General features: G+C 44.4%; 1 protein-coding gene and 1 non-coding gene across 2 annotated transcripts in view; one reads left to right on the top strand and one right to left on the bottom strand.

Annotated features, from left to right (window-relative positions):
• Nucleotides 1-27,042, bottom strand: part of LOC126184618 (serine/arginine repetitive matrix protein 1-like) — a 321,358-nt gene that overhangs the window by 169,504 nt on the left and 124,812 nt on the right. The gene's annotated exons all lie outside the window — the stretch shown is intronic.
• Trnal-caa (transfer RNA leucine (anticodon CAA)) lies at nucleotides 7,211-7,285 on the top strand. The gene has a single exon. It is a non-coding gene; the product is annotated as a tRNA-Leu (tRNA).

Here is a 27,042-nt window from a genome sequence, read left to right as displayed (position 1 = left end):
CATGACGAAATTATAATAAGTGTTGCGGGTTGTCTCATAATATTCTTTACTAGTAACACAAATTTTTTTAACTTTCAGTGGCAACAACCCACCTAAACTACAGGGTGTTTCACAATGGTTTGGCAATTTCAAATTCAAATAACACAGCAACTAACCGCAAAATAAAGCTGAACATTTTACACAAGGTAAACATTTATTTAATATTACTTATGAAGTGGTACATCGGACAAATGATGACCATTCGCGGCTACGCAATATTCGAGGCGTTTCATCTAGTTTTTGAACACATCTTTCGTAACGACTGGAGAAATTATGAAAATTTCGTCACGAATTCGATCTTTTAACTGTTGCAAGCTTCTCGGCCCGTCGGAGTACTGTCTCGTCTTAAAATAAGCCGTAGGTAAAAGTTTGGCACGGTTAAATCAGGCGAGCGAGGCGGCCGTTCGACACATGCGCTTATGGACGGTATTCAAAGGACCAGCCGTCTTTGGATACGACGCTCTGGCAGTTGCACGGAAGGTTCTTACTCAGTTCAATGTTGTTCCACTAGCAGGAACTGGATATCGTGGATGAGTCTTGAAATGCTCACGAAACACACGTTGCACGCACACGACAGATTCGCCTTAGCGAAAATAGCACTCCACCGTGAACGCACGACGTTGCTGTGACGAGTACGACACGATTATTGAGCTGTATATGGGATGAAACTTGACAGTCCACACTCCTAATAGACGGCGCCACCACTGCTGTATCTTGTTTTTGGCGCTCGTTATTCAGATCTGAAATCGTCAAAACATTCTGAAACACCCTGTAGTCTCCTGTAATTAAGTGTGAGGATACGAAACGAGACGAACGTAGATGGAGATTCATTGGTAGGATATTAGGAAACCGCACTGCGCCTACAGAAGTGATTGCTTAGGAAGCACTTGTATGGTGTATATTGGAATATCTTTCAAGCGTAGGGGATTCCCATGAGTATGGAATAACACGAGACACGGAGGGTAAACAAAAAAAACCACCCGAACCGTCAAAGCTTGTTCGTTTAGCTGAAGAACGAGTCAAGAATTTCGCATAATGTGATCCACTAACTGCAGAAAATGACCCCTGTCAGGGAAAACAGCAAAAATGTTAGTATCGACAACTAGCCGGAAATGCTTTTAAAGGAAGGTACACCCACTTGGAGGTGGAGACAAAAGATCTTTGACAATGCAGATTTCAGTTGTTGAAACCACACGTGAGAACACACCAAGCAAGTGGGAATGGCTCTGAGCACTATGGGACTTAACATCTATGGTCATCAGTCCCCTAGAACTTAGAACTACTTAAACCTAACTAACCTAAGGACATCACACAACACCCTGTCATCACGAGGCAGAGAAAATCCCTGACCCCGCCGGGAATCGAACCCGGGAACCCGGGCGTGGGAAGCGAGAACGCTACCGCACGACCACAAGCTGCGGACGCAAGTGGGAATGTTCTGTATGCACTGTTGTTTTATTGGTTTGAGGGCAGAGAAACGTCAGCACAGGTTCAGCCTCTATATGTTGACTGGGTAGATGTTGTCGAGATGCCTTTGGTCGGAAATGCGGATATGAGGTGGAGAACCATCACGTAGTGGCCACATTAACCTTCCCATCACCAAGGTCACTTTTTTCAACGAGGAAACAGGGCCACCCGCGTGAAATACAGATATGCCTCGCCTGTGAGGCGATGTGGAGAGATGACTGGTCCCACGAGGCGTTCGCCAATAATCTCCGCCCGCACATAGAGGCGGTCAGGCAATCTATAAATAGGGTAGAAAATCGGATGCACCTCTATAAATAGGGTAGAAAATCGGATGCACCGGTCAATTTCACTGAGATCGATTTGTTGTAGAATCATGGAACATATTTTGTGTTCAGACATAATGACCGTTCTAGACTCTGAGAAGCTCAGCTGCAGAAACCAGCACGGTTTTAGAAAACAGCGGTCATGCTAGACACAGCTAGACCTCTTTGTACATGATATACAATAGGCTCTAGATACCGGCTCCCAGATTGATGCCATATTCCTCGATTTTCGAAAGGCATTCGACTATATTCCGCACTGTCGCTTGCTTCAAAAAGTGCGTCCTTATGGCCTATCCGATGACATATGCAGTTGGTTAGAAAGTTTTCTAACAGGCAGAGAGCAGTATGTCGTCCTGAATGGGGAGATTTCAACAGAAACAAGCGTAACATCAGCTGTGCCCCAGGGCAGCGTAATAGGTCTTCTGCTTTTTACGATTTACATAAACTATCTGATTGATGGTGTTAACAGTGACATTAGACTGTTTGCCGATGATACTGTAGTCTACAGGAAAGTAGTATCACACGAAAGTTGTGAACAGATCAATGAGGACTTGCAGAAAATAAATGCGTGGTGTAATGACCGGCAGTTATCTCTCAATATTAGTAAGTGTAACCTACTGCGTATAACAAAGCGAAAATCCGCATTAATGTACGAGTACGAAATAAATGCTCAGTCTTTGGAAGCGGTAACATCCGTCGTGTATCTGGGTGTGACTATTCGAAATGATCTCAAATGGAACGATCAGATTACACAAGTAATGGGTAAGGCGAACTCTAGATTGCGGTTTATTGGTAGAATCCTGAACCGATGCAGTCCTTCAACAAAGGAAATTGCTTACAATACTTTACTTCGTCCAGTCTCAGAATACTGTTCGTCTGTATGGGACCTTTACCAGTTGGGTCTGATTCGAGAGATTGAGAAGGTCCAAAGAACAGCGGCAAGATTCGTGACTGGTACATTTAGCCATCGCGAGAGCGTTACACATCTCACAGAAAATTCGAAGTGGGACATACTTGCAGATAGACGACGCGCTAAATAGAAGGGGCTAAATTCCAAAATCCGATCTTCGCCGAGGTTGTAGAGCATATATTATTACCAACAACTTTTTCCCTCGCGCGATCCGCGAGTGGAACAGAGGGGGGGGGGGGGGGGGGATATGACCTTGGCGCGAATTGTGCCCTACGCCACACACAGGTTGGTGGCTAGCGGAGTATATATGTAGATGTAGAGGCTAAGGTACAGATGATTCGCTGCCACCATACTACTAAAAAAAAACAAGGGCAGACGGAACATTTCCAATTGCTTGGCATGCTCTCATGTGTGCTTTCAATCAATTAAACCTACGTTGACAAATACCTTATATCTCCATCTGCAACTGGGTGTACCTCCCTTGGAACGTATTTCCAGCCTGATGCTCATATGATATTTTTCTCCTAATCCCTTCAGGGATAGTTTCCTGCAGTTTGTAGGCATTTAGTAACATCAAACTACACTACTGGCCATTACAATTTCTACACCAAGAAGAAAAGCAGATGATAAACGGGTATTCATTGGACAAATATATTATACTAGAACTGACATGTGATTACATTTTCACGCAATTTGGGTACATAGATCCTGAGAAATCAGTACCCAGACCAACCACCTCTGGGCGCAATAACGGCCTTGATACGCCTGGGCATTGAGTCAAACAGAGCTTGGATGGCGTGTACAGGTACAGCTGCCCATGCAGCTTCAACACGATACCACAGTTCATAAAGAGTAGTGACTGGCGTATTGTGACGAGCCAGTTGCTCAGCCACCATTGACCAGACGTTTTCAATTGGTGAGAGATCTGGAGAATGTACTGGCCAGGGCAGCAGTCGAACATTTTCTGTATCCAGAAAGATCCGTACAGGACCTGCAACATGCGGTCGTGCATTATCCTGCTGAAACGTAGGGTTTCGCAGGCATCGAATGAAGAGTAGAGCCACGGGTCGTAACACATCTGAAATGTAACGTCCACTGTTCAAAGTGCCGTCAATGCGAACAAGAGGTGACCAAGGCGTGTAACCAGTGGCACCCCATACCATCACGCCGGGTGATACGCCAGTATGGCGATGACGAATACACGCTTCCAATGTGCGTTCACCGCGATGTCGCCAAACACGGATGCGACCATCACGATGCTGTAAACAAAACCTGGATTCATCCGAGAAAATGACGTTTTGCCGTTCGTGCACCCAGGTTCGTCGTTGAGTACACCACCGCAGGCGCTCCTGTCTGTGATGCAGCGTCAAGAGTAACCGCAGCCATGGTCTCCGAGCTGATAGCCCATGCTGCTGCAAACGTCGTCGAACTGTTCGTGCAGATGGTTGTCGTCTTGCAAACGTCCCCATCTGTTGACTGAGGGATCGAGACGTGGCTACACGATCCGTTACAGCCATGCGGATAAGATGCCTGTCATCTCGACTGCTAGTGATACGAGGCCGTTGGGATCCAGCACGGCGTTCCGTATTACCCTCCTGAACCCACCGATTCCATATTCTGCTAATTGTCATTGTATCTCGACCAACGCGAGCAGCAATGTCGCGAGACATTAAACCGCAGTCGCGATAGGCTACAATCCGACCTTTATCAAAGTCTGAAACGTGATGGTACGCATTTCTCCTCCTTACATGAGGCATCACAACAACGTTTCACCAGGCAGCGCCAGTCAACTGCTGTTTGTATATGAGGAATCGGTTGGAAACTTTCCTCATGTCAGCACGTTGTAGGTGTCGCCACCGGCGCCATCCTTGTGTGAATGCTCTGAAAAGCTAATCAATTGCATATCACAGCATCTTCTTTCTGTAGGTTAAATTTCGCGTCTGTAGCAAGTCATCTTCGTGATGTAGCAATTTTAATGGCCAGTAGTGTATGTTGACAATTCAGTAATAAATCTTCAGCGCTTTGTATACCGCTCTCGTAAGGATCGTGAAATAAAGGAAGACTAGGAAAAGCTCAAAGTCTGTCCAGTCTCATAAATGTGACCATCTGTCAAAAGCCTGAATAACCACCTTACGCAGCGAGGACCGCTGAGAGGCGTGCAGGAAGAGAGTCAATGACGTTCTGGGAAGGTACCGACAGGAACGCGGACCATGCTGACTACAGTGCCACGGCCAGCTGCACAAGCTTTCTCGGCTGAGGATCCATGACACATACAAACTGATCAAACTGGTCGCACAAATTCTCTATTGGGATTAAATCTGGTGAGCTTACTGGACAGGGAAGCGCGGAAAAAAATGCGGTAAACTCATCCTGGTGCTCTTCGAACAACGCATGTACAATGCGAGTGTTGTGACACGTTGCGTTGTCCTCCTGGTAGATACCACCGTGCAAAGGAAACACAAACTGCATGTAGGGGTAACCCATTGTACCATACAGAATGACGAGATCACCCACGGAATGGCACGAAAAAAAAAATGCGGTAAACTCATCCTGTACAATGCGAGTGGTGTGACACGTTGCGTTGTCCTCCTGGTAAATACCACCGTGCAAAGGAAACACAAACTGCATGTAGGGGTAACCCATTGTACCATACAGAATGACGAGATCACCCACGGAATGGCACGAAAAAAAAATGCGGTAAACTCATCCTGGTGCTCTTCGAACAACGCATGTACAATGCGAGTGGTGTGACACGTTGCGTTGTCCTCCTGGTAGATACCACCGTGCCAAGGAAACACAAACTGCATGTAGGGGTAACCCACTGTACCATACAGAATGACGAGATCACCCACGGAATGGCACGAAAATATTCCCCAGACCATAATTATCCCTCCTCCGGCCTTGACCCTTGCGTCGATTGTTCCAGGGTGTTTTCTTTGAGACGTTTCTCGCCTGTACGCCGAAAAACCATATGGCCGATGGAACATAAAATGTGATTCATGTAAAATGGCCACCTGTCACCGGTCAGTGGACGTCTAGTTGCAGTATTGACGGGCAAATTTCAGCCTTCTTCGGTGACAAACAGCAGTCAGCATGGGCGCATCAACCAGGCATCTGCAGCCAAGTCCCACACGCAGCACCGTTCGCTGAACTGTCGTTGGGGAGACACCGTTGGTAGCTCCTTGGTTCATCTTGCTCAACGGCTGCACCTCTGATCGCCCGTACACATCTTCGCAGAAGTCAGCCACTTCTGTTATCTGTACACCGTGTTGCACCATAGCTGCATCGGCGGCAATTCAGGATAGAGTCATTTTGCCATGCAGCGTATACTTTAACCACGACGGCACGCGAACAGTTTACAAACATAGCCATTTCGGAAGTCTTCCATCGTTGGCCCGAAAGCATATGATCATGTCATTCTAGACAATAGATAAATCGCTCCGTTTTCGCATTAGGGCAAGGACTGCACTAGAATGAAATTTCCACTCTACAGCGGAATGTGCGCTGATATGAAACTTCCTGGCAGATTAAAACTGTGTGCCGGACCGAGATTCGAACTCGGGACCTTTGCCTTTGGCGGGCAAGTGCTCTGCCAGCTGAGTTTGTGTTGGCAGAAGAGCCAACACCGTGTTATGAATGGAGGCCGAAATGCACGCGTTTTAGCTCACGCAGGCTGGCGTGAAGAGGGAAGAACTATACTGACGCGAGGTCGGGAACATGACAAGGAATTAGAATTCAGAAAGCGGACGTAATTAGTTTGATACTTAACTTTAATCCACTAATGATGAACGTCGCTCTTGACGGTACATGATTCACAATATTATCTATTCAGAATACATTCTTGAAGAATATGGCGCTTTGATAGGTCGTAGCAAATGATGTAGCTGAAGGCTATGCTAAACTGTCGTCTCTGCAAATGAGAGCGTATGTAGCCAGTGAGCCATCGCTAGCAAAGTCGGCTGTACAACTGGGACGAGTGCTAGGGAGTCTCTCTAGACTAGACCTGCCGTGTGGCGGCGCTCGGTCTGCAATCACTGATAGTGGCGACACGCGGGTCCGACGTATACTAACGGACCGAGGGCGATTTAAAGGCTACCACCTAGCAAGTGTGGTGTCTGGCGGTGACACCACAGAGCTACCCAAGCATGACTCACGCCACGTCCTCACAGCTTTAATCCCGCCAGTACCTCGTCTCCTATCTTCCAAACTTCACAGAAGCTCTCCTGTGAACCTTGCAGAACTAGCACTCCTGGAAGAAAGGATATTGCGGAGACATGGCTTAGCCACAGCTGTAGAGTGAAAATTTCATTCTGGAAACATCCCCCAGGCCGTGGCTACGCCATGTCTCCGCAATATCCTTTCTTTCAGGAGTGCTAGTTCTGCAAGGTTCGCAGGAGAGCTTCTGTGAAGTTTGGAAGATAGGAGACGAGGTACTGGCGGAATTAAAGCTGTGAGGACGGGGCGTGAGTCGTGCTTGGGTAGCTCAGTTGGTAGAGCACTTGCCCGCAAAAGGCAAAGGTCCCGAGTTCGAGTCTCGGTCCGGCACAGTTTTAATCTTCCAGGAAGTTTCAAGGACTGCACTGTTTTTCGCGTCCCCCGCGACACGCTTTATATATCCTCCACTTCTAGTGCTGCCACCAGCCGTCCATGAGTGATTATTGCAAGGTTCGGGTCGAACATAGGCGGTGGACACATTAATGTGACTGGATCGCATATTTGGACAAAATTGCAGGATTTTACCTTTTTCATTTATTGTAAATTTGTATTTACCTTTCATTGTTTCATAATTTTTCCTAAAGTCGGGTTCTCTATTATTATCAATATTATTAGTATTGTATGAAGCTAAAACAGACCATAAATTTATATACTACACCTGTCATGTTACATAAGCAGAAACGTGTTTACAGGGCCTCTTGCAGGCAACCAGAAATCAAGTTATGTAAATTGGTAGCCTCAGTAAATACGAAAAATATTACTTGTGGTGATGACAAAAGAAGGAACAGGATGAAACCTGGTGCTGGGATATAGTGACTAGAATAGCACCATGGGCACGCCAACATTACCGTCACAGTCCCACTACGCACAAGTTTGATTTATAACTCCGGACATCAGCATTCATTCTGGTTATCTGGAAGCTAACATCACCATCTCCCCATCCATAGCCCCTAAAGTGCTGTAACTGAAAGGTATTTGTGCCTCTAAACTTTGATGCAAACGGTCGTTAACGACCTCAGCTACGGCGGGGGATTCGAATTAACTTATAATTACCCCAGCTTACGCCACAAAACAGGGCACGGTTCTGATCGTTATAAAGATAGTTAGCACTGAAACTTACATTCAGAATCCGCCGAAAATATTTGCGGAGTGTTTGAGAAATCTTGTTTAATAGTTACAGAAGTAGTCAAGGATTTATATACAATGACGAGCCAAAACATTATGACCACCTGCTTAACAGCTTGTTGGACCATCTTTGGAATGCAACCTATTCTGCGTATCATTTGTTCTACAATTCGTTGGTAGGTTTGTGGAGGTATGTGGCAGCGGATGTCTAAGCTCAAGTCATGTAATTCCTGTAAATAACTAGCCGATCATTTGTGTACGCTGTATAGCGACCCAGATGGGTTCCATCGGTTTCACATCAGGAAAATTTGGTCATCAACGTGAGCTCACTTCATGCTCCTTTGTTTTACTGTTTTAGATTTTTATGACCTAAGCAGCTAAAAGATCATAGAAACAACTTAAACCCAGTGTAATTTTTCAGTGTAAGGACCGTCCGTCTCAGTACTTAAACTGCAAAAAAAATGGTTCAAATGGCTCTGAGCACTATGGGACTTAACTTCTAGGGTCATCAGTCCCCTAGAACTTAGAACTACTTAAACCTAACTAACCTAAGGACATCACACACATCCATGCGCGAGGCAGGATTCGAACCTGCGACCGTAGCGGTCGCGCGGTTCCAGACTGTAGCGCCTAGAACCGCTCGGCCACTCCGGCCGGAACTTAAACTGCAATGTGCATACAGTTTTCCACAGGCTCCGAGGTATCCCTACTGTGTATTGTGAACAGAGCTGGGCTAGTTCCTGCGTTAATACTGGGGTTTCATTCACCAAGGGTTTCGTGTGAACCTCTAGGAAACTCCGTAATGTGAGATGTGGTGATCGGACCGGCAACGGGACGGAACCTTGCCTCCCTGTCAGAGAATGAGAGTTTCTGTTGCCGGAGTGCTCACGAAAATTAATATCGAAGCGGGATGGTGCACTGTCGTGCGTAAACCACACACTCTTACTGACAACAAAAGGAACATTCTTCAAAAAACTGTAGCAGCACGTCTAGAGTGTGCACCAAGTAATGGGCACCATTCAAACGAGGGTGGCAGCAAATAGGGTCCTACTACTTGATCTTCCATAACTCCAGCCCAAAAGTTGGTAGATAGTCGTTGCTTTTGTTCGGAGATGAACTCAGCGTATTGACACTAGTCACTCCAGAAAACGCTATTGCGGCGGTGGAAAGCAACATCGCGAATCAAAGACGCCTCATGCTGGAACAGTACTAACTACAAGAGCCGGTCGGTGTGGCCGTGCGGTTCTAGGCGCTTCAGTCTGGAACCGCGTGACCAGTACGGTCGCAGGTTCGAATCCTGCCTCGGGCATGCATGTGTGTGATGTCCTTAGGTTGGTTAGGTTTAAGTAGTTCTAAGTTCTAGGGGACTGATGACCTCAGATGTTAAGTCCCATAGTGCTCAGAGCCATTTTTGAACTAACTACAAGAATTTCGGTACTGCAGTTCTACACTGGATAAACCATCGACAGAACTGAAGTCGAAGTATTAAATCAGTCAGTTACATTGCTTAATTTTTACTTGAATAATTATTTGTAGGAAATAGGTCAACCGTTGGTAGAACGGCCGAGCTTGTTTTAAGTTTCTGCCCACGATGTCAACTTTCTTCCCGTTGCATATTCATTTTCCTTACAATATACCATGCTGAACCATATGTTAAATGCATGTCGGCAAGTTCTTCAAACTAGCAATGCACCATATTCCAAAATTACTGTTGAACTGTGAACGGTTATAAACTCCACCGCGGACAGGTACAAAATCTTAGCAGTAGGCAGTTGTTTGTTACGACAGATAAGGAGTTTGCAAACACGTGTCTCATACCAACTGAAACATTCATTTCATACCAGTGGTCCCAAGTCTCAAAACAGTTCAGGTTTCTCTACTGTTTCTACAACTTTGATCCTAAAGTTTGCGACACCCTGTACACGCACAATAAATATGAGCACCACAGAAAGATAGCGCAGGATATGTATCCAAAGAGAGGTAAAACGCTAATCGTCGGGAACCGAGCGACCGCTACGGTCGCAGGTTCGAATCCTGCCTCGGGCATGGATGTGTGTGCTGTCCGTAGGTTAGTTAGGTTTAAGTAGTTCTAAGTTCTAGGGAACTGATGACCTCAGATGTTAAGTCCCATAGTGCTCAGAGCCGTTTCAACCATTTGAACCAAAACACTGATCCCTTAATATTTGATATCGCTTTCTATGCGTAACACTTGGCGCTAATACCTGTTTACAAACAAATATTTGCTACCTACTACAACAGTCGTGCCGATTCCGAGAGAGGCCGATGCTCGCGGAGCGTGAGCTGTACACAGCTGACGGGGAGGGCGCTATGGTCAGCACTCGGCTCGCCAGTGTCGTGCAGGCAAGGAAGCGATGAAGCTAACGGCAAAGCAAGGCCACTGACACCAGCAAGCCGCTGCCCGGAGGTCGCCAAGCACCCCGGATGAGGCGCGCCACGGCGCACGAGATCACGACGTGGACACAATGCAGAAGAGACTGGACACCACAGCAGTGTCTGCCCATAGCAGAGACAAGCAGCCAGGCTGCACAGCCCTGGATGAGAGCCAGAGACCTCCAGTGTGGCGGGCCAGCAGTTCAGCAGCTAGCAGCGGCAGAGTCCGGGGAGGATAACTTGTTACGCCATGTAGACTCGTATTCTAACGTAGGTCCCTCTTCGGGACTGGTAGCCGGCTGTATGCGATATCTTCGACATAAAATGACTTTTTATACGGTCTTGGCTTCAGCACCAGTTTTTATCACGTAAGCAGCAACAAGTTCGTGGCTTGGATGAGAAGTAACCGGGCCAACCGACGCTGCAATCGCTCAGACTTCCTACTGCATCGTATAGCTCCACTCACTCCAGCTCTGCCCTGCGCTGTAGTAACCACCTGGTGATGTAGCGCAGTTCTTGTATCAGCAGCACTCCCCGATGCAATAACGTGAGGTCATCTCTGGTCTGAACCGCTTATGCTGTCCCATACAATAGCCGTAGCAGGTGTCTGAGCTTTTACTCAGGTGTGCTCAGTTAATGATTTGCAGCACAACAATACATTCCTCATAAGCGTTACTATTTTGAACAGTTTTGATGATGCTTTTTATATTAGTGCTTACTGATGTTTATGCTGCTGCTGCTGCTGTTGCTACTGCTGGTATGATTCTGACTTCTACGTTTCCAATTTTGTCAAGATATTGTTTGGACATTTTACAGAAGTAATTGCTCAAAGAGGTTAGGCACTAATTCCATGACTTCCATAGTTGGTTTTCTTTTTCAATTGGAAACCTCTTTCTCAGAACTCTCGCTACGAGCAGGCCTCTGTGTAATGTGAGTGAAAGAAAAGATCAGTAGTGCGCACTGTGTCTCCAATCGTAAACTGAAAAATACCAAATGTATACAATGTTCAGTCTGTCAACATATCTTGAAAGAGTCTTCAAGCTCGCTTCTTAGTGGTCACCCGCAGTCAACAACACCGCCGGCCGGTGTGGCCGAGCGGTTCTAGGCGCTTCAGTCTGGAACCGAGCGACCGCTACGGTCGCAGGTTCGAATCCTGCCTCGGGCATGGATGTGTGTAATGTCCTTAGGTTAGTTAGGTTTAAGTAGTTCTAAGTTCTAGGGGACTGATGACCTCAGAAGTCCATAGTGCTCAGAGGCATTTGAATCATTTTCAACAACACCAGCTTGTGATCGCTACCTACAAATTACGGCTTGTAGGTATCCCAGGAAGAGCGCAGTGGTATATACACTGAGGTGACAAAAGTCATGGGATATCTCCTTATATCGCGTCAGACTTCCTTTTGTCCGTCGTAGTCCGGCAGCTCAATGTGGCATGAACTCAACAACTCGATGGAAGCCCCCTGCAGTAAGATTGATCCATGCTGTCTCTATAGCCGTCCATAACTGCGGAAGTGTTCTCGATGCACCAACTGACCCCTCGGTTATGTCCCATAAATGTTCGATGGGATTCATATCGGGCGGTGTGTGTGGTCAAATCACTCCCTCGAACTGTCCAGAATGTTCTTCAGACGAATCGCGAACAATTTTGGCCCAGTGACATGGCACATTGCCATTCCTAAAAGTTCCATCCTTATTTTGGAACATGAAGTTCATGAATGGATGCAGATGGTCTCCGAGTAGCCGAACATAACCATTTTCAGTCAATTATCGGTTCAGTTGGACCAGAGGATCCAGTACATTCCATGTAAACACAGCCCACACCATTATGAAGCCACCACCAGCTTGCACGGTGCCTTGTCGACAACTTGGGTCCATGGCTTCGTGTGGTCTGCGCCACACTCAAACCCTACCATCAACTCTTACCAACTGAAATCTGGGCTCATCTGATCAGGCCACAGTTTTTCAGTACTCTAGGATCCAACCGAAATGGTCACGCGCCCGGTAGACGCGCTACAGGAGACGTCGTGCTGTTAGCAAAGGCACAGACATTCGTGTAGGTCGTCTGCTGCAATAGCCCATTAACGCCAAATTTCGCCGCACTGTTCTAAAGGATACGTTAGTCGTACGCCCCACATAGGTTTCTGTTGTTATTTCACGCAGTGTTGTTTGTTAGCACTGACAACTCTACGCAAACGCCGCTGCTCTCGGTCGTTAAATAAAGTCTGTCGGTCAGAGCGATGGTTGGTTGGTTGTTTTGGGGAAGGAGACCAGACAGCGTGGTCATCGGTCTTATCGGATTAGGGAAGGATGGGGAAGGAAGTCGGCCGTGCCCTTTCAGAGGAACCATCCCGGCATTTGCCTGGAGTGATTTAGGGAAATCACGGAAAACCTAAATCAGGATGGCCGGATTGAACCGTCGTCCTCCCGAATGCGAGTCCAGTGTCTAACCACTGCGCCACCTCGCTCGGTTCAGAGCGTTGTCTGTAGTGAGAGGTAATTCCTGAACTCTGGTATTCTCGGCGCACTCTTGACATTGTGGATCTCGGAATATTTAATTCCATAACAATTTCCGAAATGGGATGTCCGATGCATCTAGCTCCAACTACCATTCTGCATTCAAAATCTGTGGCCGAGCGGTTCTAGGCGTTAGAGTCTGGAACCGCGCGACCGCTACGGTCGCAGATTCGTAACCTGCCTCGGGCATGGATGTGTGTGATGTTCTTAGGTTAATTAGGTTTAAGTAGTTCTAAGTTCTAAGAGACTGATGACCTCAGTAGTGCTCATAGTGCTCAGAGCCATTTGAACCATTTTGTTAATTCCCGTGTTGCGGCCATAATCACGACGGAAGGCTTTTCACATGAATCAACTGAATACAAATGACAATTCCGCTAATGCGTTGCCCATTTATACCTTGTGTACGCGATACTACCGCCATCTGTATATGAGCTTGTCGCTATCCCATGACTTTTCTCACCTCATTGTATGGTGCCTTTTCAGAGGGAACTCGGAGGGCGTCTTTGAATAATTTATAACGAATCCTGGGAGCGTTTATCTCAGCAGTGGTATATTATAACACATTCATGAGTAACAAAGTAACATATGTGAAAAGGGTAGATACCACGTGTAAATGGGAGCTGCTTTACGTAAACAGTATAACAACTGCGTGTCAAACTACATTATTACATCCAGATGAGTGAAGCTGTGACACGTTAGTTGTCCATGGCGATCGAAGTAGCACTGTAGGGAGGTTTCGATACAGAACTGTTTTTTTCTGAAATTCATCAACCCTCTCACTTGATGTTCGTTGAAGATGAGTTAAGCTAATCCACATTAAGTTGTTATACTTTGTCTCAACTGAAGGAAAGCAGCGACTACATCATCTGTTAGTGAAATACGTAAACTATGATGGAATGTAAGTATTTCTCCATCTCGAACTATGAAACCAACTGCCCGCTCTACTATAAGTCATCGCAGTTTGGGAAAATGTAAAATATGGTACACCAAGAATCTGGCGATGCTAACCAATTATCTAACTGAACTTAAAAAGCTTGAAAAAAAAACCACAGTGGGAAAAATTATTTCGGAATAACTATAGTTTTAGCAGATTAAAACTGAGACGAATCAACCCGAAACCGGAATCTTGGCTTTCTTGGACGTTTCAAAAGGAAGGAAGATTAATTGTTAACGCTCTTTCAACGACGAGGACGTTAGGGAGGTTTGGCAGTTGTTTTACGACTGAGCTATCCCAGTACGACTCACGGCTTCAGTATTGTCAGCACTTTTCTCTATGGAATGAGAGACATAGTTAAAGGATAAACAACTACAAATACAAATAGCGACCTTTTTGTGGTTTCTAGATCAAAGTGACATCCTCCATAAGGAAACAACGCACAGTTTATCCAATGAGTAATAAGCTTTGCAGAGATCATATTATACCCTTGGGTGAAACGCTAAGAGTTAATAGAAAAGAGGCATACGATTGGAAGACACAAAATGATTCATGAATGAAGCGCATTATGTTTGGTATATCGTCATAATTTTTCAACTGGAGTAGAACGTAGAGGCAGTCCATACTTGAAACAATAACGTACATGCCATTAGATCATGGCTAATTTCTGTCCAAGCCATTTGGAATAATATTAAAAGAAACCGTAAGGTTCGATTTATGCAAGGAAGAAAAAGATGTGAATCACTTAATATACTGCATAAACAAAAATGAAGCAGCGAGAAGGGAGGAGGAAATGAAATGGAACTTCACGGGGTGAAAGTGTATTTAATGTTACTTCGTCTATTGTAAAATCGACTCAAATTTACAAAGAACTCGACAATATGGTCCCACTTATCAGTATGATATTGCACACTCTCTGGTCTAGATGCATGCACTGATTTGGCTGGGAAGGTTGTCATAAAGCCGTTGTATCCTCTCGTGAGGCAAGCTGGTCCACAAATTTTGTAATTGGCCTTTGATATTCTGTACACTGGCAAAGGGACGGAGCTGATATCCGAGCTGGTCCACTACGTGTTTTGTCGGAGAAGATCTGAAGATCTCTCTGGCCACTGGAGTGTCTCAACACTGCGCAGATGGTTCGTAGAGATACGTGCCATGCGTGGACGAGCAATGTCCTCTTGAAAAATGGCACCACAATATCGCTGCATGAGAGATAACACATGAGTACGCAAACAGTGCGTCAAGTACCATTGTGCCGTCAGAATTCACTCAATCATTACTGGCTGTGACCTAAAATCATACACAATGGCTCCCCACACCGTGAGGTCAGGAGTAATACATCTTTGTCTCTCTAAGCCACAGAACAGAGCCACGATTCATCGCTGAACACAGTTTGATGCCCTTCAACAGCGGTCCACGCTTCTCGATCAAGGCAGCAATCCAAACGCACCCATTTGTGCAGTGGTGTTGACGGCATTTTCCGTAAGGGCAGTAATTCCCTAGTCTGGTTGATGCTAGCCTCCGACCAATAATGCAGAATGACACAGATTGCTGCAAGAAGTCCATTACTTGTTTTCGGACGGCAGACGCAGGTGCGAAGCGGTTACGATGAGCAGTGTAGCGTTTCACCGTTGTGGTAGTCAGTCGTGGTCGTCCGGAACTTTGACAATGAGTTCATGTGTCCTCACGTTCCCATGCAGTCCAAAATCGGGCCTCTATCACATCCGAATGCTTCACAAGTTCGGATATTTCACGATTCGACCAGCCAGTCCAACGGAGACCAACAATGAGGCCCCTTTCAGACTATGTCATGTGCTTGTAATGATGTCTCAAACGAGTTCGCGGTATCATCGTGTCCATCACAGTGATCACTCAACATCCGATGCTGTTGACGCCCCTTATGTACCATACCAGACCTGGTGACCACACTAAACACTAATAATACTAACGCGCTTCAGTGGCCGTTCTGCTTGTCACAGAGAATTGCAATTTTAGCCATTAACATACCCTCCGTTGGTGTGTACGTGTGCGAAGTTTGATTGATCTCCTATCATGTGTTGTGGATGCATTACTTCTTTGGTAGGCACTGTATGTTCTTGCAAAAAAAAAAATGGTTCAAATGGCTCTGAGCACTATGGGACTTAACATCTGTGGTCATCAGTCCCCTAGAACTTCGAACTACTTAAACCTAACTAACCTAAGGACATCACACACATCCATGCCCGAGGCAGGATTCGAACCTGCGACCGTAGCGGTCACGCGGTTCCAGACTGCAGCGCTTAGAACCGCACGGGCACACCGGCTATGTTCTTGCAATAGTTACTAAGGGTAATAAGAAATTTTTCTCCGAATACTGGCTATGTAGATCTTGTTGTCAGCCAAAGTGTGTCGAGCTGTATTGCCACATTTTCATGTTTCTTTCAATCTCTGTGGTGCCAGTCGTGAAATATCTGATTTTATTAACGGTTCAAATGGCTCTGAGCACCATGGGACTTAACTTATGAGGTCATCAGTCCCTTAGAACTTAGAACTACTTAAACCTAACTAACCTAAGGACATCACACACATCCATGCCCGAGGCAAGATTCGAACCTGCGACCGTAGCGGTCGCGCGGTTCCAGACTGTAGGGCCTAGAACTTCTCGGCCACCCCGGCCGGCGATTTTATTAATATCATCAATAATATTAATTAATGATATGCATTTCACGATATGTGTCAAGGACGTATGGTGGTGGCAAAAGCTGTAAAAAATGGCAATGTGCCTGACAGTCACGCAATGGTTGATTTGTTTCACTGTGGTTTAGGGTTATGTCCTCAGTCTGGAGACTGCACGCATACACTGAATCGCTCCGCTTGCTTAACGGAGTTCGGGCAATCGGGTACCATGGCGATGGGGAATCTTGTTTTAGATTCGAGGTAGACTGTTCCTCAGTGGCGACTAATCAGTCTGATTACAAATTTTGATTAATTCTTTATTACGCTAATGTTGTAGCGTCTCGAATATTGCGTTCGTCCTCCGCTGCTAACGAACGTGTTATTTACTTTTTTCTGTACTGTGCGCGACTCACCAACAGCTGTCACGAGAAAAAGAGAGCTGAATTAATAAGTCACGAATGACCTCATTTTAGGGGATACGACCAACAACTTGCAAAAAGTAAAAGTCGCCTCTGATATACATAAGAAGACTTTGGCAAATGTCGTGGTATTTTGCTTAATTGGGCGTAGGTAGGTTTCTCCTTCGGCCTTTCGCAGCCGCAACCGTCCGTTATTTCTTCGACGATCTTTCCGTCTAGGCGGACCACCCATCTCCTTTGTATTGTCTGCCGATGGGAGACGCTGCTTATGTTCGTGTGAGTGATGTCCAAATGTAGAAAGTGCTTCTTGAAGTCAAGGGAAGAATCAAGAAACAACTAGAACCCGACTCAGGGGAATACCAGAGAGGTGTCTGACCATGGAGAAGCTGTACAGAGCAGATCATTACTTTAAAATTGATTATGGCATACTACAGGAAATGAAGCAAACCTCTGGCAACAACATTTGTAGACTTTAAGAAGGCATATGATGTCTCCATAGACCTTTAAGATTAAAAATTCTAAGGGAACAGGGGCTTCGTCCAAAACTAATTTAACTAACAGTACTCTTACCAATACCAAATCAAAAGTTCAATTTAGAGGAGAAATTTATGAACCATTCGTCATAAAACTAGGATTAAGACAACGTGACTGCCTATCATCCTTACGATTCAACTGTGCACTGAAATATATAATGAGAGAATGGTTCAAGGATAGCCCAAAGAACATAAGAACTGGAAGTGTGAAAAATGGTATAAGCTTAAACTGCTTGGAGGTTGCTGATGATCTTGCCCTTCTAGCCAACAACGTTCAAGAAACCAGACAACAATTTAAATCACTACAAGAAACACCACAGAAAATTGGCCTTAGAAGACCATTGGAAAAGAAAAACTATACCAACTGATTCACCACTTGCAAAAAACTTTATAATAGAAGAACAGGAAACCAAAATTGTTGATAAATTTAAATATATTGGCGAAATCTTAACATACGACCTAAGTGAGATACCGATGTGGCAAAACAGAATAAAAGACTGAACAAAGCAAATTACATTACCAAAAGCACATACAACACAAAAAGCCTACCGAAAGCTGCAAAATTTAAAAAAATTACAAAACATTTGCACCAACAGAAATAACATACGCAGCAGAAACCTTCATACAACAGAAATTGACAGACTACTCAAGATACAAACAAGAATAATTAGGACATGCAAATAAATAATACTATGTAAAAGAGGATCGTATAGCTCCAAATGAAATAGTGTACAGGAAAATAAAACCAGAAATCAGCACGATCAGGAAGAAACGCATCTTACTCTTTGGACATCTGATGAAAACGCCAGAAAATAGAATTAGTAGGATAATAATAAAACAAACTAGACTACAAACGAAAACCAGTAAAAAGACTCCAAGGAAGGTGATCTGTGATGCAGAAAGACAAAAGAATCGGAGAGAATGAAGAAATATTGGGCAGACAGAAAATAAAAACAAAGCCTTTACATGATAATAAACTATAATAATTCTTTGTATAACCCTTGTATTATTGAATTGTATTATTTAATTATTAACGAAGTGAATTGTATAACTGAATAATAACAACTCCTTTTATAAACCTTTGTATAATTGACTGACGTGGTTCAGTGAAGGCCATAAAACAAATTATACTAATTAATAGTATGTAATGGCTGGTCCTGAAAGAACGATTTATTGTTTAGGTTTTACGTTGATGGAGGGAACACTTTTTCTTCTCTTGGCAATATATGTAAAAAGTTCTAACGTTAACATATCCTTCTGCTATTGTTAATAAACAAGTAGCGTGTTTGTTTATATTTGCAGCCTGTGCAGCTCACTGGCGTGGTAAGAGAAAGCGCTCGTCACGGACGAAGAAGCGCTACTTGCGACTGCGCAAGCGCTTGCAGATCGCTGTAGCCAGCCACATTTCCTAACCAATCGCCCTTGCTTTATTCTGTGATTCTGAGTATAGTTACACAAACTTGTATACACATATTATGCATGCGATACATGAACATCGTGTAGGCTCATCAGTGTCGAAGTCATAGACCATAAACAAACAACCCCTGCATTGATAATCACGACAGTTTACATATGGCGAGCGACGTATCCGAGTGAGAACCGGCCAAGGATAGTGACAACAGAAACGAGACGGGACGAGTTCGTCGTATGGAGAATCTCGGTCGGACATCTGGGTCAGCAGTCTCATTTAAGTTCCTAATTGTGTTTTTAATAACAGCATGTCTATTTAGGGCTACCAGCTTCCTTAATGAAACTGAGCCACTGTTCTAAATTGAGCTTGTTGTTAGCGCGAGGGCAAATTCCATAACAAACTAGGATATATTGAATCTCACTGATCACTCTGCTTCCGCCTGTCTCTCTAGTTATCCATGCATGAAGGTAATGACAAATTTTCTCCATGAATCAAATTGTTAGTAGACCTAGTAATACAGGGTAATCCATTTGAGATGTCAGAAAAGTATAGCTTTGTTCTTATTAAGCCAATGTACATATCCACGAGGAATTTTAGGTAATGCACGTAAAAATGATGAGAGTTAACAATGAGTGACCATGCTCCAGGAGGCAAGCCAACAGCCCGTAGTTCACAGCGCAAACATCAGATGTCAGAAACAAATCAAATGGTTCAAATAGCTCTGAGCACTATGGGACTTAACATCAGAGGTCATCAGTCCCCTAGAACGTAGATCTACTTAAACCTAACTAAAAGAAAGACATCACACACATCCATGCCCGAGGCAGGATTCCAACCTGCGACCGTAGCGGTCGCGAGGTTCCAGACTGAAGCTTCTAGAACCGCTCGGTGTGTTTTCCTTAGCGTTAAGTCAGTTTAAGTAGTGTGTAAGTCTAAGGAACGATGACCTCAGCAGTTTGGTCCCTTAGGAATTTACACCCATTTGATGTTCACTGGGCATTCGCCGTACCCACATACAGCCATCGGATCGCCACATTGTGTACCGTGATCCGTCGCTCCACACAACATTTTTCCACTGTCAATCGTCTAATGCTTACGCTCCTTACACCAAGCGAGGCGTCGTTTGGCGTTTACCGGCGTCATGTGTGGCTTATGAGCAGCAGCTCGACCATGAAATCCAAGTTTTTTTACCTCTCGCCTAACTGTCATAGTACCTGCAGTGGATCCTGATGCACTTTGGAATTCCTGTGTGATGGTCTGGATAGATGTCTGCCTATTACACATTACGACTCCCCTCAACTGATGGCGGTCTCTGTCAGTCAACAGACGAGGTCGGCCTGTACGCTTTTGTGCTGTACGTGTCCCTTCACGTTTCCACTTCACTATTACATCGGAAACATTGGACCTAGGGATGTTTAGGAGTGTGAAAATCTCGCGTACAGACGTATGATACTAGTGACACCCAATCACCTGACCGCGTTCAAAGTCCGTGAGTCCGCGGAGCGTCCCATTCTGTTCTCTCACGATGTCTAATGACTATTGAGGCCGCTGATATGGAGTTCGTGGCAGTAGGTGGCAGCACATTGCACCTACTATGAAAACGTGTTTTTTGGGGGTCTGGATACTTTTGATCACATAGTGTATGTGCCGCATTTGCAATGGCGGACATGTTGAGTGCTAATGTGCTGTGATACAAACTTCAGACACAAACTCCAGACTCTCCTACACATGTATTTACCGTTAACAAGCAATAAATTTGCATAGTTTCTTGATATATAGTATTTTACTTTTCTGACACCTAAAACGGATCACCCTGTTGATTGTAGAACAAAGCAATCGGCCCCATCCCAGAGTATGTGATACAAGGCAGTTTGTGACAGGGCTTGACATGTCTGTTTGTACTGACTACTTGTACGAGCGACCTAAAGAGCAACGCTCGAGCCGGTCTCTCTCTCTCTCTCTCTCTCTCTCTCTCTCTCTCTCTCTCTCTTTTCCCTGTTTCCGCGTCTTTATCTAAATCGTATGAATTAGGCGAAATCTGCTGAAAAAATGATTACGATGTTACACTATCCAATAGCGGCTAGATGTATATCCCCTTAACAAATTAATATCACATTAGTTAACATCTGTAGCTATATGCACTGAAAACTTCAGGAATCATTTTTAAGAACTTAGAACACAGAAAAGAACAGGATGGAGGTAAGTAGGAGGAGGATAAGAGGAAGAGGATAGTGACAACAGTTTCATTCCATTGGGAACCTCAAATTAATTCAATGATATAACTCAAACAGGGCTCAGATCACTCTGGGAAAAGAACGGAGGGATAATTGTTGATACTAGCAGGAAGTTCTACAATTACACACTATCCAGAGACATGTTAAGTAGCAGTGCGAAGGAAATGAAGCCAGGCCTTTTGTATTTTGCGCCGTACTAAAAGAAAACGGTGGTAGAGGTCAGTGTCTGGCGTAAGAGGACAGAAAACCGAGGTTTCGCAAGTGAATCTGGCGCTTCCTTTACCTTCAGAATTTCCGCTCAGGCAGCTTCACCCGCAGGGGTGTCGAAAGCGTCCGGTTCCCTGACACACTCCCAGCTGATGCTAATGCGCTGGCGGAGCATCTGATGAAACTGCGTGCCAAGCGTCGCAGTTTGTCCTCGCCGGGCAGTATTTTCGTGCAAGTTTCTTAGTAAACACAGAAGAGAAAAAGATCGTTCCTGGAGCTGCGCTGCAGTATGCACAAACGGTTAGTACCGCAAGCCTTACGCAACTTCCTCCGCGGCAAATGCCAAGCACCGTCCCAGACGGGGTCCCGTTATACAAGTCGTAGCGCTGCCAGCTACTCTACAGCGGACGCTGAAATCTGTCTACCAGATTGCTGCGCCCTATTATGTGGTTGTCGCCTTCTTCATCACCGCTGTCAAATCCAGTAATGTGGTTTTCCTGCCTTTCCAGCTCTCGTAAGTCGTTTTGATGCTGTGGTATTTCAACCGTCATTGAGCCACATTCCCTGGAAATTTTCCTTCCGAGAATAATAAGTACCTAACCTTAGTTTCTCACAGATTGCTTCGAAACTCTCTGAACGTTTTCACAGACGACGTCATTGTCTTCGGAGGGAGGGGGAGGGGTGGTTGTGTTGTTAGAAAATTGTTACGCACGGGAGGAAGGCGTGTAGACGATTAACACTTGGAATACAGTCTAGGAGATTATGGTAAACATAAAGAAATTAAATGTAATACTTGGCAGTAGACAAAAATATCTCAAACTGTGTGGCTACTCGGTCAGCAGCCAGTCACCAAAATAAACCATAACCGCCAGTCGTCTAGGAGTATCTGACTATAGCGACGTATACTGGAGATGCCATATAAATCTATCCGTGGAGAATCTAGAGCCGGAACATTTATCAGAAGCTTTCTAATGGTATATAATTCACAGACGAAGGATGTTGCTTACAAGATGAATGTTGGCCCCAAATTATTCAGCATTGCTTGCCCATTTTTTATCCTTACCAATTTGGGTTATAATAAGGGAGAGAAAATATTGCAAGAACAGTGGTACGATTCTTCACAGTGCGACGTCACTGAAATTTGTAACAAATTCAAATGAGAGACCTTCAAGAAAAATGAGACTGATCATGGATAGACTTACACCACACTCCAGTACGAGAAGAGATACACAGTGTTTCCCTCAATGTACAACTCGATTATAACCAAGAAGTTTACGTTTGTCCTTAAACAAAGGTGAACTGGTAATACGCTTTCCCAGGTACTGTCCGTGAAACAGGGAACACTATCCTAGTAGGCCTACACTATCTACTCTCCACTGCAAAATGTAGCCGGCCGCGGTGGTCTCGCGGTTCTAGGCGCTCAGTTCGGAGCCGCGCGACTGCTACGGTCGCAGGTTCGAATCCTGCCTCGGGCATGGATGTGTGTGATGTCCTTAGGTTAGTTAGGTTTAATTAGTTCTAAGTTCTAGGGGACTGATGACCACAGATGTTAAGTCCCATAGTGCTCAGAGCCATTTGAACCATTTTTTGCAAAATGTAAGTTGACTTAGCGATTACGAATGGGTATAGATGTTATTGCCCAGTCGAGCAAATTGTGATCCTGGCAATGAGGCGGAACTGTTTCGTGTTGTCCATAGATGGAACGCTGGATGAAGTAGTGGAGTCGTATTCAGGATGAATCTGTTTCATGTTTCATTCTGACTGACGTCTGTCGCGGTTCCTTAAGCAACTTGTGACGAATGCCAACTTGGTTCCTAAAAAATTTTTACATTCGGAATCGCACCTCCCATGTCGTGCTGAGTTCCATCTTTAATAGCTCACACTTCGACAGAACCGTAAATACTAGGATATCTTCTTTCAGACATGAAATCTGTTGCTCTTTAAACACAACTCTTTGAAATATAGAGATGCATCAACAAAAATGTGTTGTGTCTGGGGCAGCAATACAGGTGACCGGCAATGGTAGTTTCACAGCTTTAAATATACAGAGAAAAAGACCACAGAAAATACATACTTTCGTATCATTTGAGAACAGCGTGATAGGTAATATACGAATATCCTTTACATTGGTCACATATGAAGGGAAGCTTCGACGCAACATGAACTGCAACGATCAGATTAGCATAGCACTGGAGAAGGCAAATTTCAGACACTAGATTCGAACACTTCTCAACATTACTACCTTACTTATGAAGAAAGTCGCTCACGAATGCTTCATAAGAACCGTCTTTGAAATTCTTGATATTGCTACGAAATTCATTATATTTTATACTAATACACATTGCTTTTTTGTTGTCTTCTCCTACGTTGATGTAATTTTACAACGTTACTCCAGTGAATATATTTTATCACTGGAGACTGAAGTAGCATTTTTGAAGTTTTGCGATATAATTAGACGTCTACAGATCTCAACAAATCTTCATTGGATTCGAAACTTTCACCAAACATCTTTTTTCATATGTGAGGATGGGTCGACGTAAAACAGTACATCTGCCGATAGTGTGGAAATTAAAATATTTTGTATTAAAATCGCTGTTTTCCCACTTCTAAGTCACCTTTTATGGACAGATCCATTTCTTAACGACAGATTATATGTTTCTCTTTCGCAGTCCACGTATTTTCTGACGTGCAGTTGACTTGCATAGTGTTCATCAGTTATTCTTTTATCCAGTGCAATGTAATTAATAGGAAAGGCCCCTTTCGGGTGCTAGAAGACACTGGCCATCACCTTTCAAAAAACTGAAACTGACTGACTGTTTTGGTGGAATTCTTTAGGCTTCCAGCCATTGCAGTTTAGTTTCTGGAATAAATAAATGACTTATCTCCTCCACGGCAAAAAACTAGCTCACAAAAATCTGTTGGATTCATTTTAAAACGGCCTAAACGTAGCCATTTGAAATTTGATATTAGTCACAATTTCAACAATCATGGTTCTGATATTGTATGCTTTTTCTCACACTCAATTAATAGTGTAAAATTTATTGTACGTTTTTCTTCTGATGTGCCTGTGGCTTCTCGTTCATACATGTTTGGTCGCCGATGGACCGTATTTTGCTATTTCTCTGTTTTATTTGCTTCAGGTTTTGGACATCCGTTATGAGGTTAATTTATATGAGAAGTGCAGCTTATTTCCGGTCCCGACACGAACGCGTAATCAATAAACAAAGCCAAGATCGTCGAAGGCAAAATCACTATCTGTATAACCTATCAGTTGCTATTGACATCGGCCTTTGACACGGATATAGTAATGTAGACACATTTTAATGCAGCTGGAGAATTGTTAATTGTTAAAAATGAAAGAGTAACTACTTCTGGAAACAGCACCAACGCTAGATGACATTTCGTTCATGATTAATTGTCCAAAAGAAACAAATATGTTATGGTGCATCATTCTACAGTTGTTGGAGTATCTGCATATAAAAACTGTGTATCCAGCAGTCAGTATGTACACCAGAGTACCCTATACAGTAATCTATACCTCTCCGTGTCCTGCTTGACATATTGCAGAGCATCTTACGAGTTATACTTCGAAAGGTTTCCTCCGCACTCTTGCGCAAGTGTTCATTACTCTCGTACTGACGTTGAGCCACATGAAGCTTATTATTTGCCACAACGCATCGTCTGGCTTGACAGGGTCTGGACGGGTATCGCGGTATCATCCCGGCACATATCATAGATTGAAGAGGGTTCCTTTCCATCTCTTGGACGTGGTGAGGATTTTTCTCAGATCAGAAAACCAGGTTTCTGCTGTATTAACTGCGGTATACAGTATATACGTCAGAAAATAACAGTATTGAGTGAGATATGGCAATTGGAAATTGTGCCAACAAAACACGACAGGTCACGGTTCGCTGTTTCATGTAGTTGTGAGATAATTCATTCACAAACATTGGTCTAAATCAGTGGCCGTCAAACTTCTTTGCTCAAGGGCCAATACTGACATTATGAGGAGACAACATGGACCGCATGTGTTTCGATCTTATTATTAATAATTGCTAACTTGGTCCCGGCGGGGTCAGGGATTTTCTGTGCCTCGTGATGACTGGGTGTTTTGTGATGTCCTTAGGTTAGTTAGGTTTAAGTAGTTCTAAGTTATAGGGGACTGATGACGATAGATGTTAAGTCCCATAGTGCTCAGAGCTATTTTGCTAACTTGGTTAGTGGCAGGGTGGTCTAATAAGCAGGAGACCTGAGTTCAAGTCCCGGGATTGGCACAAGTTTTAATTTATTACTTCAGCTTCTATCTCTATCGAAGATAAAGTTGAGACTCAGTATGTCTCCAGAAAAATGTTATTCCATCAGATAAAATAGATCATCTACACCTCAGGTACAGGTAAGATTTTCCCATTACGTTCAAAACTCGGGAGCTATTCCAGTACCGGAGGACTTCGACAATACTAACGATTTAAGAAGGGAAAAATCAGAATGGACTGAGGAGTGAACTGAAGTTTGTGTTATGGAGGGCATTGGACTAGGGTAGTCCGTGCGGCTACATTAGCCACCATGCCAGCCAGGGTGGTATAGTGGCTAACACTTCTTGGGTCCAAGTCCTGCCCCTGGGAAAAATTTAATTGACAACCTTAGCTTCGGTCCTTGTTGAAGATGATTGACAAATAATAGTAATTGTACTTTTATTTAACACGTTCACACCGCCACTGATAAATGTTTCTCTTGCTGTGGGGAGGCGTGCGTATCCACATTTCACTTCATCGGACGGCTCTGCTTTTCGTATTTCTCGTCATTGTGTGGCGGTCGTATTCAGACTCCGAATGCTACTATTTTAATACATCGACCTTTACTAAAACAACCATATATTGTACGATATTGCATTTATTCAGAAAGCTCTCTCTTTGAAGGGTCACAGAAAATAATTATATTCGCCGCTGTTCGTTGCGCCTGGCTGATAGGTAATACATTATACGTAATTGTTTTGCTAGTAGCACAGTTGGGAGGCAATTAAGGCTGAGTGACTTGCCGCTCAATCACATTTGCCGCTCGCGGAGAATCGTGTTAGCGGCGGCATAAATACAAATGGACTCACAGCACTTCCAAAGTAAAGAGTCCAATATGAGTCTCTACTCCGTTGCGCGTATGTCCGTCTCGGTAGCTACGCAGTCAGCTAGGCAGATTGCTAACCAAAGGGGACCGGGTTCGATTGCAGGCAGGGTCGGAGATTTTGTCCGCTATGAGACTGGGTGCTGTGTTGTCCTATGTTCGTATCGTATAACTGAGAAGAAAATCATTTCTAACACGCTATCAAACCGTCTTCCCACTGCTGAGATGGCTGTACGGGCAGGACCCGAAAGCCAATAAATCGAAATAAAAAATTAAAATAATAACAATACTTCATTACGTGAGTGTAAGGTTTTCAAAACAATTGGCGAAGATAATGAACGGATATTTGGATGGAAATTCACAACCAATAACTGTGTCTGCAATTACTTAGCCGGCCGCGGTGGTCACGCAGTTCTAGGCGCTGCAGTCCGGAACCGCGGGACTGCTACGGTCGCAGGTTCGAATCCTGCCTCGGGCATGGATGTGTGTGATGTCCTTAGGTTAGTTAGGTTTAAGTAGTTCTAAGTTCTAGGGGACTGATGACCTCAGC

This window comes from Schistocerca cancellata, chromosome 4 (assembly GCF_023864275.1).
Source record: "Schistocerca cancellata isolate TAMUIC-IGC-003103 chromosome 4, iqSchCanc2.1, whole genome shotgun sequence".
NCBI classification, from domain to species: Eukaryota; Metazoa; Arthropoda; class Insecta; order Orthoptera; family Acrididae; genus Schistocerca; species Schistocerca cancellata.
The sequence above is the reverse complement of the archived record's forward strand: the minus strand, read 5'-3'. Positions and strand labels throughout refer to the sequence as shown.